General features: G+C 41.7%; 1 pseudogene; it reads right to left on the reverse strand.

Annotated features, from left to right (window-relative positions):
* Window positions 1-8463: 8463 nt before the first annotated feature.
* LOC122428649 lies at window positions 8464-10448 on the reverse strand (annotated as a pseudogene).
* Window positions 10449-11461: the final 1013 nt, after the last annotated feature.

Raw genomic sequence — 11461 nt, forward strand, 5'->3', positions numbered from 1 at the left:
CTGGAGAAGGAAATGGCAACCCACTCCGGTATCCTTGCCTGGGAAATCCCACCGACAGAGGAGCCTGGCAGGCTGTCGTCCGTGGAGTCGCAAAATAGTCGGACACGACTGAGCGACTAAAACAACATTTGTTTTTCTCTTTCTGACTCCACTTTTTTTTTTTTTGCAGGGGGTGGTAGAAAGATTTGGGGTGTTGCCAAAGGAAAAAGTGTTATTTCCTTTCACCAGGCCGTGTGGCTTTGTGGGACACATGCTAGCTTAAGCTTCAAGACACTTGAATAGTAACTGTGCTACTTTGGACAGATCATTTCATCTCCCTGAGCTCCTGTTATTTATTTATAAAATGAGGATAACAATATTTCCACTAACTACTGCACAATGTGGTTAACATGATTAAATGAGATATTATATGGAAGCATTTATCAGCTGCAAGGTATGGCCCTGGTGTGATGTCTGTAGGGGTCCTTTGGTTTTCCTTAGAGCAGATGCTGGTGTTGGGGCACTGGGGGAGTAGGGGAGACCCCACACCAGTTCTCTCTCATCAACCCAGGTCAGAGAGGCTGGAAGGAGAAAGAAGTAGGGTCCGTCTTTAGTTGGCAGCTCCCATTTCTCCATTAATATGCACAGAGAAATACTTTTCAGGCTTTTCCCCTCCATGCAGTAAAAGTCCTTTCCTTTAAATGTTAGAGAAGCTCATTAACTACCCCAGGCTCGTCTCCAATTCTGCTACTTGATCTAGACCTGTGTTGTCCCAGAACAGTAGCCACTAGAGGTTATTGAATTCTTGGGATGTGGCTGCTTGAAACTCTGTGGGAATAATAACAACCCCCCAAACTGAAATATCTTGTTAATATTTTTAACATTGATTACATGCTTTAAAGTTAATATTCTAGAGATAATCAGTTAAATAAAATATATTAAAATACATTTATGTTTCTTTTGACTTTTAAAAATGTGGCTGCTATAAAATTTATAATTCCATGTATGGCTCACTTTGGTGCTTCTGTTGGCTAACACTGCCCCAGACGGACAGAGGGGAAGGACAGACCTGAGTCTGATGGCTTTATTTACATGCCTCTTGTGTTTCTCAGGGTCTGTGTGCCCTGTGTGGGGCTCTCTTTCCTTGTCAGTCCAGTTCTTAGGCAGCTAGTTCTTTCAAGAAGAACATGAAGAAATCAAAGATCAGTAGGACGACTATTCCATCACATGGTAGAGCAGAGGCACCCAGTATGCATTCATTCATTCATTCATTTACTCTTGCATTTAATTAAAATAGAGAAATTTGGTAAGTTCATATTTTGAAAATTCACTCTAATGAATTCTGCAAAAGGAGTGATACTATGACTGGATTTTGTTCTGTCCTGTGTCTAAGTCACTTATTAGAATCTTATCTATAGAAGCATATTTAGCTGCATTTCCTATCTCCCTTATGAAAGTCTAGATGCTTTGACATCATGGAATGTGTTTTACATACCTTGCTTTGTAACTAGCAGTTGCAACAGCTATTGTTGTTGAATATTACAGGTAAAATAAGTTATATAATGAGTCTGTTACTTTATCTTCCTGACCACAATGATAATTGAAACTTAAAATGCTGTATAATTAATTTGATATTGATGATATATGCATTTTTTAAAATGTGGCTTAAGATGCATTGAATTGTCTTTGTGCAAAAACATCTTATTTTCAAATTATCCTTTTAGAGAGGATAAACTCTTCCCAGATTGAATTTTTGACTGATGAAGAAACACTGTTCCTAAAATACAGTCTCCACCCACTTTTGTCATCTCAGCAACAAACTAAAAGTCGTTACAGGAACAAGCTGACAAACCCTGTATGAAGTAGGAGAAGGACAATAAAAGTAGAACAATCATCTCATTAACCTGGCAGGTCGGGGAATGAAAGCTCAGCAGGCCAGTGGAGCAGGTTGGAGTGGGAAACAGTCAAACAACACAGTGAACTCGCAGCAGGCTGCCGGCCCAGCAACCCGCAGACTCTGAACAGCCTCCCCCAGCGTAGAAGGGAGGTTTGGGGGAAGGGCTGGGATCAAAGAGAAGCAGGCGACACAGCCAGAGCCGTGTCTGCTCTTTGAGCAAAGATAATGGAATCCTCTCTGGGGTGAAGAGGATGAACACACAGAGAGATTTGAAAACATAACAAACCAGAGCTGATTGGATTCCTTTATTCCATACCTTGAACTCATCAGGCTTGTCCTCAGTTCCAAAGCTCTCTATATTGACTTACAGGGTTAGAAAAATAAGTCAAAGGGTATCCCGTTGAGGGTTTTGCAAACTGTGGGTTGCACCTCCTTAGTGTGTGAAACCAGTGGGTGGAGATTTGCCTGTAAAAAATGAAATGGAAAGGAGGAGGACTTGCAAGTACTAAGGATAAATATTGCTCTCTGAAGTCTTTGTCGTGTGTGCTCATGTGTATTCATGTACATGTATGTGTTTGGTATCAGTAAGACATATTTCTTATTGTGGGTCTCAGTCAAACTGCAAAACTCAGCAAAAACTGATCTAGTCTGTCCCATTGCCTTACTGTTGAGGAATACTGAAAGCAATTCTAGAAAATGAAGCCTTCAGGGTTAGAGGTTTCATGAAGCTCCCCGACTAATCCTCAGTCAGGGTATTCTTGCATTCCACAAAGGTAGGGAATGTCAGACTCCACCCAGCACCTCAACAAAAGCCGTCAAGTCTTCAGGAAAGAGCTCTAGGATCAGGCATTTCATTCTGATGAGGCTAATGCTCTTTGTCAGAAACTGTGGGCAACCTTCCTTTTAAGCCCCCAATTAAGGAGAAGGAATGAAAAAAAAAAAAAAAAGATAATAGTATGCCTCAAATGTGAGCCTGCCTCTCGGCCACTCTTCATTAGAGAACCCGCAAACTGTGGACTCTATTTAAGGAAAGTTTGGGATGGTTTGGGGGAAAAATGAAACACCCCTTTCTCTTTACTCCCAACTTTGCCCTCATCATTCATACTTATCTCACCTTGATTTATGTCTTGAAATGTTCATCAAATTTAGCCTACAATTTGCTTTAAGATTTAAAAGTTGACAGGGATGAATAAAGGACCAGACAGAGAAAAGAGCAGACACTAAGAGATTCTAGCAGAATGTGAGGATATTCTCCCATCCACTCTAGAAAATCACCAGTGACAAAGTGACCAGATTCCAAGTCTCAAGGAATCAGAAATGAAACTCAGCTTCGACTGATGAAGCAAGGGTCCTAAACGACAGGCTGTGTTATTTCCGTAAAACATCTAAGAGAATGAAAGGGGCGAGAAAACCATTCGCTGAAAAGATGTCTTGAGTAAAGTCATGTAACAATAAAAAGGTGGATCTCTTCCCACCCAGGGGCAAAAGAAGGTACTAAAGGTTTTCCAATGGTGTGGTCACTAAAAACACCATTTAAAGATGAGCACATTTCTTTATCGCCTCAGAAATCAGAGTAGAGCATCTGAAACCTAAGCTGTAGGAAATCCTGCTGCTCAGGTGAACTATCCACTGTGACGCTGAAACAGCCCTATCACTTTCAGAGCAGGAGGCTGCCTGGCTTAACCCTCCTGGGCATTCAGTTCAGTGAAACAGACATTCCCTCAGCTGTATCAGAGACACGCATGTTAGCTGTAATTACGGTCTGCTAATCTGGTGCAGCCTTAGTCAAACAAACAGAATCAGCACGTTATCATTAGGATGGCCACGCAGTCTCTCTCTCACTGGTCTGGGACAGAGAAGACATTTGAAGAGTTGACTTGCTCTTTCCAGCTCTGCCTCCATTTAATCTTCGAGGAGCTCAGTTTCTCCAAAGGAAGAAATGTGTGCCACCCTCCTGTCTCACAGAGTGGCTGGGAAAAACACAATAAAGGCAGTGTTTAAACATGTCATAACTGGGCACGGAATTGCTGTGCATGAATGTGTCCCATCCCACCCCCTCTTTTCCATCTACCCTGGGAAACTGGCATGGAATGGGGCGCATTCTCTTCTTTTTCTGTGCTTGCTTTTCCCAGGCCTACTCTCCTTTCGGTTAAGCAAGTCTGAAGCCTTGGGAACATGCTGTCATAGTTTAGATGCAGAGGAGTATTTAAAGTTAAGTGACTGGTTTCTTTTTTTTTTTCCATTTATTTTTATTAGTTGGAGGCTAACTACTTTACAATATTATAGTGGTTTTTGCCATACATTGACATGAATCAACCATGGATTTACATGTATTCCCCATCCCGATCCCAAGTGACTGGTTTCTTGAAGAGTCCCTAATTCTTAATCAGAAAAATGAATCTCTAACAGTGGGAATTTCCAGTTAGCGGGAAGCTGGATGAAGAAAATGAAAGCAAAGGGAAGCCGGATATTAGAGGTAACTTGAGGAAAGGTCTTGTCAATAGTTCCTTCAGATTTTACCATAAGAGGCAAGGCTTAACCTCATTTGTAAGCCCTTCCTCTGCACTTGTCTTTTTCCTTCTTCCCTCCCTACTGTCAACCCTCCTTCTTTCCTTTTTTGAAATATGATGTTTTTTAGAGCAGTTTTAGGTTTACAACAAAACTGAGGGCAAGGTACAGAGATTTCCCATGTCTTCCCTGCCACCACACCTGCATAGCTTCTCTTGTTATCAACATCAGTCAATAGAATGGTAATTTTTTTTTTAAACCAAAGATTTCTATTGACACAGAATGATTACCCAAGTCCACAGTTTACCTTAGGATTCATCCTGGGTATTATATATCTATAGGTTTGGACAAATGTATGATGACATATATTAATCATTAAAATGTCATACAGAGTATTTTCCCTGCCTAAAATTCTCTGTCCTCTGCCTTTTCATCTCTCTCCTGCTGTTTCCTCTGGCAACCACTGATCTTATTGCCCCCATTTTTGCTTTTTCAAGAATGTCCTGTAGTTGGAAGAGTGTCCTGTCGTTTTACAGTTTTGTGTTTTAAATTTCAGATTGATTGCTTTCACTTAGTAACATGTATTGAAGTTTCCTCCATGTCTTTTCATGGACTGATAGCTCATTTCTTTTTTTAGCACTAAATAATATCCCATTGCTTCTCTGGTAGCTCAGCTGGTAAAGAATCCGCCTGCAATACAGGAGACCCCGGTTTGATTCCTGTGTCGGGAAGATCTTCCAGAGAAGGGATAGTACTCATGGGATTCCATGGGGGCTCAGACAGTAAAGAATCTGCCTGAAATGTGGGAGACCTGGGTTTGATCCCTGGGTTGGGAAGATCCCCTGGAGAAGGGCCTGGCAACCCACTCCAGTATTTGTGCCTGGAGAATTCCATGGACAGAGGAGCCTGGCAGGCTACAGTCCATGGGCTTGCAAAGAGTGGAACATGACTGAGCAACTAACCCTTTCACTTTCATTCATGAATGTAGACTGTCTTTTCATTTACTTAGTTCTTTGATTTTGTTTATCAGAGTTTTGTAGTTTTCCTCAGTCATCTTGCACATATTTTGTTAGATTTGTTTTAATACCTGAGTGCTTCATTTTTGGAGGGTACTAGTATAAATGATGTTATGTTTTTAATTGCAAATTCCATTTGTTCATTCTTGGTTTGTAGGAAATCGATTGACTTTTGTGTATTAACCCTGTATCCTGCACTTTCCTCCATTTTTATCAATTATTTATAAACGTCTACCTTGTGGTAGCAGTCTGTACTCTGGAAGCTCAGAGTTTAGTGAGCAAGGGAGATAGATAAATATAAAAGTTAAAAGCATGTGTGATCAGTCCAGTATCATTTCATGGGTTTACAATTAGCTACTGACATTCGATCTTCTGGGAAGATGACACAGCAGGAGATGAAATATGTGTTTCTTGTGTTGTATCATCCTGTCTGTGCTTTTCAAGGACTGTTGAACGTCCCACACCTTCTAAGTATTCTGTGTATATATATATTTTAATTAGAGTATAATTGATTTACAGTGTTGTGTTCATTTCTGCTGTGCAGTGAAGTGAATCAGCTATACGGACACATCTCTTCTGGCCCTCTTGGACTTCCCCACCCCATCTCACCTACCTAGGTCATCACAGAATACTGAGCTGAGCTCCTTGGGTGATACAGCAGGTTCTCACTTGCTATCTGTTTTACACATGATAGTGTATATATGTCTATCCCCATCTCCCAGTTTGTCCCGCCCTCCCCTTCCCCGCCTGTGTCCATATATCCGTTCTCTATGTCTCCATATCTATTCGTGTCCTACAAGTAGGTTCATCTGTACCATTTTCCTAGGTTTCACATATAGTCGTTATTTATATCCACACGTATATATCCACATATATGTGATATTTGTTTTTCTCTTTCTGAACGTTCTTATTCTGGTAAGTTTCTAAAAATTACAGACTTGAATTTGTTTACATTAAAAACTTTAACTTTGTTCTACTTTTGATGGTCACTTTTTCATTGTTTCTTTACATCCTAAGTTTTTAAGAGAAATTTAAAAACCAAACTTAAAGAACTTCATGATGAGCTAGGAATTTAAAGCTTTTTAATTAAAACAGAAAAGGTATTTTAGAAGAGACTCATGCACACTTTTTTATATTTTTTTCCTAAAAAAAAAAAAAAACTATTTTTGTCACATTCTTTCCTTAAAAATAAATTTGCCTGTTGAAGATAAATAAAAAAACCAAACAAAAAGCTATCCACCCCCCCCCCAAAAAAAAACCCCAAATGTGATTATAAGGGACATATGAAAGAGGTCCTTCTAACTGGACCTTGATGGTCCAGGGAGACTTTTTGGAGAGGTATGATGTGAGTCTTATAGTCTTATATTAGCCTCAGCCTTGCAATTTTTTTATGGCTGAGTTTTGTTTGTTGTGCAGTGCCAAGATAATTTTGATTCACAGAGATAAATCGTTGCAAGTAGTCACAGTTTTAAAATGCCTTATCTCAGGATGCTTTTTTATAAAAAGACATGGAAGAGAAGGTCGACACAAAAATGAGATTCTGGCTTGAGTGACTCTGCGGATGACAGCACCAACACCCAAAACTGAATACATGCCAGAGGGTAATTTCCAGGAAAAGTTCAGCTTCTGACATTTTGTGTTTAAGATATTTCACATCAGAAGATAGGAAGCATCCTATGACCATAGAAATAATTGGTTCGTTGAAAATCAAACATGAATATATATATGTTTTAAAGTTGCAAAGCCTCATTTTCCTCTGACATCTTGTGGCCTGCTTTTGATAAAATTTTAATGGTTTGTGTATGAAACTCTTCACTTCTGGAAGTTCATGCAGCTGCTCAGCTTGTTGTTCAGAATTCTGCTGCTTCATCATCTCAGATGAATCTAGACCAATGTCATTTTACATTTAGCCAAGTGAGAATGGTTCACAGAGGCTCTTGTGTCCTTTCTGAATGTTACAAATGTCTAAGCTAGGTCATGCCACTACTCATCTCCCTTAGTCAAGCTGAATTAAAATGTGTTTATTTAATGGATGGCTTGTTATCGAGAAAACCTTTCTTGATGTTTCCTAGCAGTAGGACACCATCACTGTTCATTTACTTATTTAAATCCAGTGGAATTAGAGGCTAGGTCCTTCTGCTATTTTTAAGGTAAATGATGTTATTACTTTGCTAGGGCTGCTATAACAAAGTACCTAGGACTCAGTTAGCATCAACTCTCAGTTACTCAGTCACATCCGACTCTGCAATGGCTATTGGCTACAGCCCGCCAGGCTCCTCTGTCCATGGGATTTCCCAGGCAAGAAGTTTGGAGTGGGTTGCCATTTCCTTCTCCAGGGGATCTTCCTGATCCAGTGATTAGGTGGCTTAAATAGTAGATGTTTATTTCTCATAGCCTGGAGATTGGAAGTCCAAGATTAAGATCAAGGTCAAGATCAAGTTGTCTTGGACCAAGGTGATGGTTTGGTTTCCTCTCGGGCCCTTTTCCTTGGCTTGCAGATAGAGGGCCACCCTCTCCCTGCCTTTTGTCATGGTCTTTTCTCTGTGTGAACCTCCTTGATGTCTGTGTGTGTTAAAATTTCCTCTTATTATGAAGACACTAGTCAGATTGGGTTAGGGCCCTCCTTAATGGGCTTTTTAAAAATTAAGTGTTACTTTAAATATTTTATTTCCAAATATAGTCACATTCTGAGACACAGGTGAGAGGTTAGGACTTCAATACATAAACTTTGGCGGGGGGGGGGTCACAGTTCATCCCATGTTATGAGTAAATATTTTGCCTTGGGTATTGTAAAAATGACAATAGATTTAAGTTTTCTGTATAGCTTCACAGCTTCTTCATTTTGTTTGCATTTTCATTTAAGATTTTATCCAAACCCATCAGAGAAAAAATGGATAGCTTGGGTCTGTAACAAAGTATCATTTTTGAAAAGCATTTTTAAAAAAGCAATAATTGTATATGAGGATATACATTGCCACATGCAAATTAACTGATTGGACCACAGCTTTTCCACATTTAAAATAGAATAAACTTCCCTGTAAAAGCAATACCTGTGTGACATTTTTAACTTGAGTGTTTCTCTCCTTTTTCTTCTACCTCTCCTTCAACAGAATCCACACCATTGTCCACATAACCCTTCTCAAGGGCAGCCGTGTCCACACGGGCCTCAGAAAACTCTCCTTCCTGCATGCCCACACCCATGTACCAGTGAACAAAGGCACGCTTGGCAGGCATCAGGTCAAACCTGTGATCTAAGCGAGCTCAGGCCTCAGCGATGGCTGTGGTGTTGCTCAGCATGCACACAGCTCGCTGTCCTTTGGCCAGGAGTCTGCCAGGTGTCACAGTGGGAGGCTGGTAGCTAATGTCCACTCTGAAGCCAGTGGGGCACCGTTCCATGAACTGGATGGTCCCCTTGGTCTTGATGATAACAGTGGCAGTACTGACATCTTTGGGAACCAAATTGCCATGGTACAATAGGCAGCGGGCCGTGCATTTACCACGGTGAAGGTCACATTTCACCATCTAGTTAGCTGGCTCAAAGCAAGCACTGGTGACCTCTGCTACAGAGAGCCTTTCATGGTAGGCTTTCTCAGCAGAAATGACAGGGGCATATGTGGCCAGGGGAAGTGGCACCAGCTTGGTCTGGAATTCTGTCAGATCAACATTCAGGGTTCTAGGACTTCCCTGGTGGTCCAGTGGTTAATACTCAACACTTCCATGGCAGCGGGCATAGGTTCTATCCCTGATCAGGGAATTAAGATCTTGCCGTGCAAAAGTGGCCAAAATAAATAAATAAAAACAAACCAACAAAAAAGCACCAGGCATTCAGGTTTCCATCAAACCTTAGGGAAGCAGTTATGGAGGACAAACCTTGATGTTTAGGTTAGTAAATGTTGGTTACTCAATATCAAGGTTTCTAAAACAGACGTCATAGGTGCCCTCATTGTCTACCATGAAAGCACAGCCAGAGTGCTTCAGGAGGCGTGGGTGGTGATGATGGAGTTGTAGGGCTCAACTACAGCTGTGGAAATCTGGGGTCACTGAGTAAATGAAGAACTCCAGCTTGGACTTCTTGGCATAATCAACAGATATTTCACCAGCACGGAGGTGAGCCTAGAACCAGTTCTCTTGGTGGAGAACCGAGGAGCCTTGCAGACCTGTGACTAGTCAGTCAGTTTCTGAGTTTGGTCCATGATGAGGTTAGGGATCCGCTTGCCAGTCAGTTCAGTTCAGTCGCTGAGTTGTGTCTGACTCTTTGTGACCCCATGGACTGCAGCACGTTAGGCTTCCCTGTCCATCACCAACTCCTGGAGCTTGCTCAAACTCATGTCCATTGAGTCGGTGATGCCATCCAACCATCTCATCCTCTGTCGTCCCCTTCTCCTCCTGCCCTCAATCTTTCCCAGCATCAGGGTCTTTTCCAATGAGTCAGTTCTTTGCATCAGGTGGCCAAAGTATTGGAGCTTCAGCTTCAGCATCAGCCCTTCCAGTGAATATTCAGGACTGATCTCCTTTAGGATGGACTGGTTGTATCTCCTTGCAGTCCAAGGGACTCTCAAGAGTCTTCTCCAACAACACAGTTCAAAAGCATCAATTCTTCTGTGCTCAGCTTTCTTTATGGTTGAACTGTCACCTGGTCAGTGGTGTACTGAAAAAACGTTGGGCATAGTTACTGGCAACATCTTCCTTGTCTGTGATGAGCTGCTCAAGGTGGAAGAGCTGGCGGTATGTGCCTGTGTGAACTTCATCAATGACTGTGAGTTCCAGGTCTGCAAAACTGCCCTAGGCACATGCCTCCCAGCACTTGTCTCTGTGAAGAAGATGTTGAAGGAGTCGTCTCCTACCCCAGTGGTCTTGTCACTTGGCATCTGGCCATTGGACCGGGTGCCATGTTCCAAGCGGTAGAGCTACCAGCCAGCAATGCTGATCTGGACACCATCCTGGCCAGCATGGATGGAGATGCACTGATACAGAGTTGCTATTTTATGGCTGCCCAGGGATGGCAGAGAGGAGAAAGCGAGGTTGTTGCTTCTTACAGAGCAACTCATGGGCAGTAGATGTAAGAGAACTGGCTTTGTTTATATTTTTGAAGGGACTCAGAGCCACGCCTTCCCTCCTCCACTGGAAAAAGGGAGGGAAATCGTCTCTTCTGGAACATGTCATACGTAATGCAGTATTACTCAGTCTTTTTGCTGACCCAAAATGTAGACACGTAAGAGGGATATTACATAGCCACAACAAATGAATGGCTTGCTAAGAGCTCGAGTTGTGAAATCTCTTACTTAAAAGCTGTATGACTTTGTCCAAACTAAGGATATTGCCTAAGCCACTTTAAAACAGAGATCTCTATAATACCATGACCCGAGAAGAGAGAAGGGTATTTTTCTCTCCTGTATCAGCTCACAGTGAGGTAATGCACGGAGTGGGAGGGGCAGATCGGTCTGTCCTTAAAAGACGGCTTCCATCTCTGGGTCCATCACGGCTGTTGCAGTTCTTGCCATCACACTTTCATCTCAGCCATCGGGAACAGAAAAAGGAGAAAGAAAAGCTCACCTATATTTCTTTTAATGTCTAGGCTTGGCATATAAGTTCACATATATCCCATTGGTAAACAAGTCATATATACTCATTTAGTTGCAAAGATGGTGGAAAAATGTAACCTCTAATTATGTGGTCATGGGTACAGATAAAACGTGGGGTTTTGTTAATAAAGGAATAGAAGAATAATGAATATTGTTTTATGTCTTGGGTCCTGCAAAAGTGGAGCCTAAGCAAGGACTTGGATATAGCAAGTTCAAGTGCCTTTACCTGAGGACTGAAGCTATAAATCCCAGGAAACAGAGTGAGGAAGTGAGCAGAGTAAGACAAGAAAAAGAGAGAGTCAATAAAGGGTATGCTACCCAGATAGAAATCACTGTGGTAATATGAGACTCATTTACTCTGAGGATTATCTGTAGAACCACACAGAATGTGGCTCAGCAGTCCATGGGGTCACAGAGAGGCAAATATGACTTAGTGACTGAACAATAACTGAATTGTTCAGTTAAGGGTGGGGAGGCTG

The sequence above is a fragment of the Cervus canadensis genome, chromosome 27 (assembly GCF_019320065.1).
Source record: "Cervus canadensis isolate Bull #8, Minnesota chromosome 27, ASM1932006v1, whole genome shotgun sequence".
In the NCBI taxonomy this organism is placed as follows: Eukaryota; Metazoa; Chordata; class Mammalia; order Artiodactyla; family Cervidae; genus Cervus; species Cervus canadensis.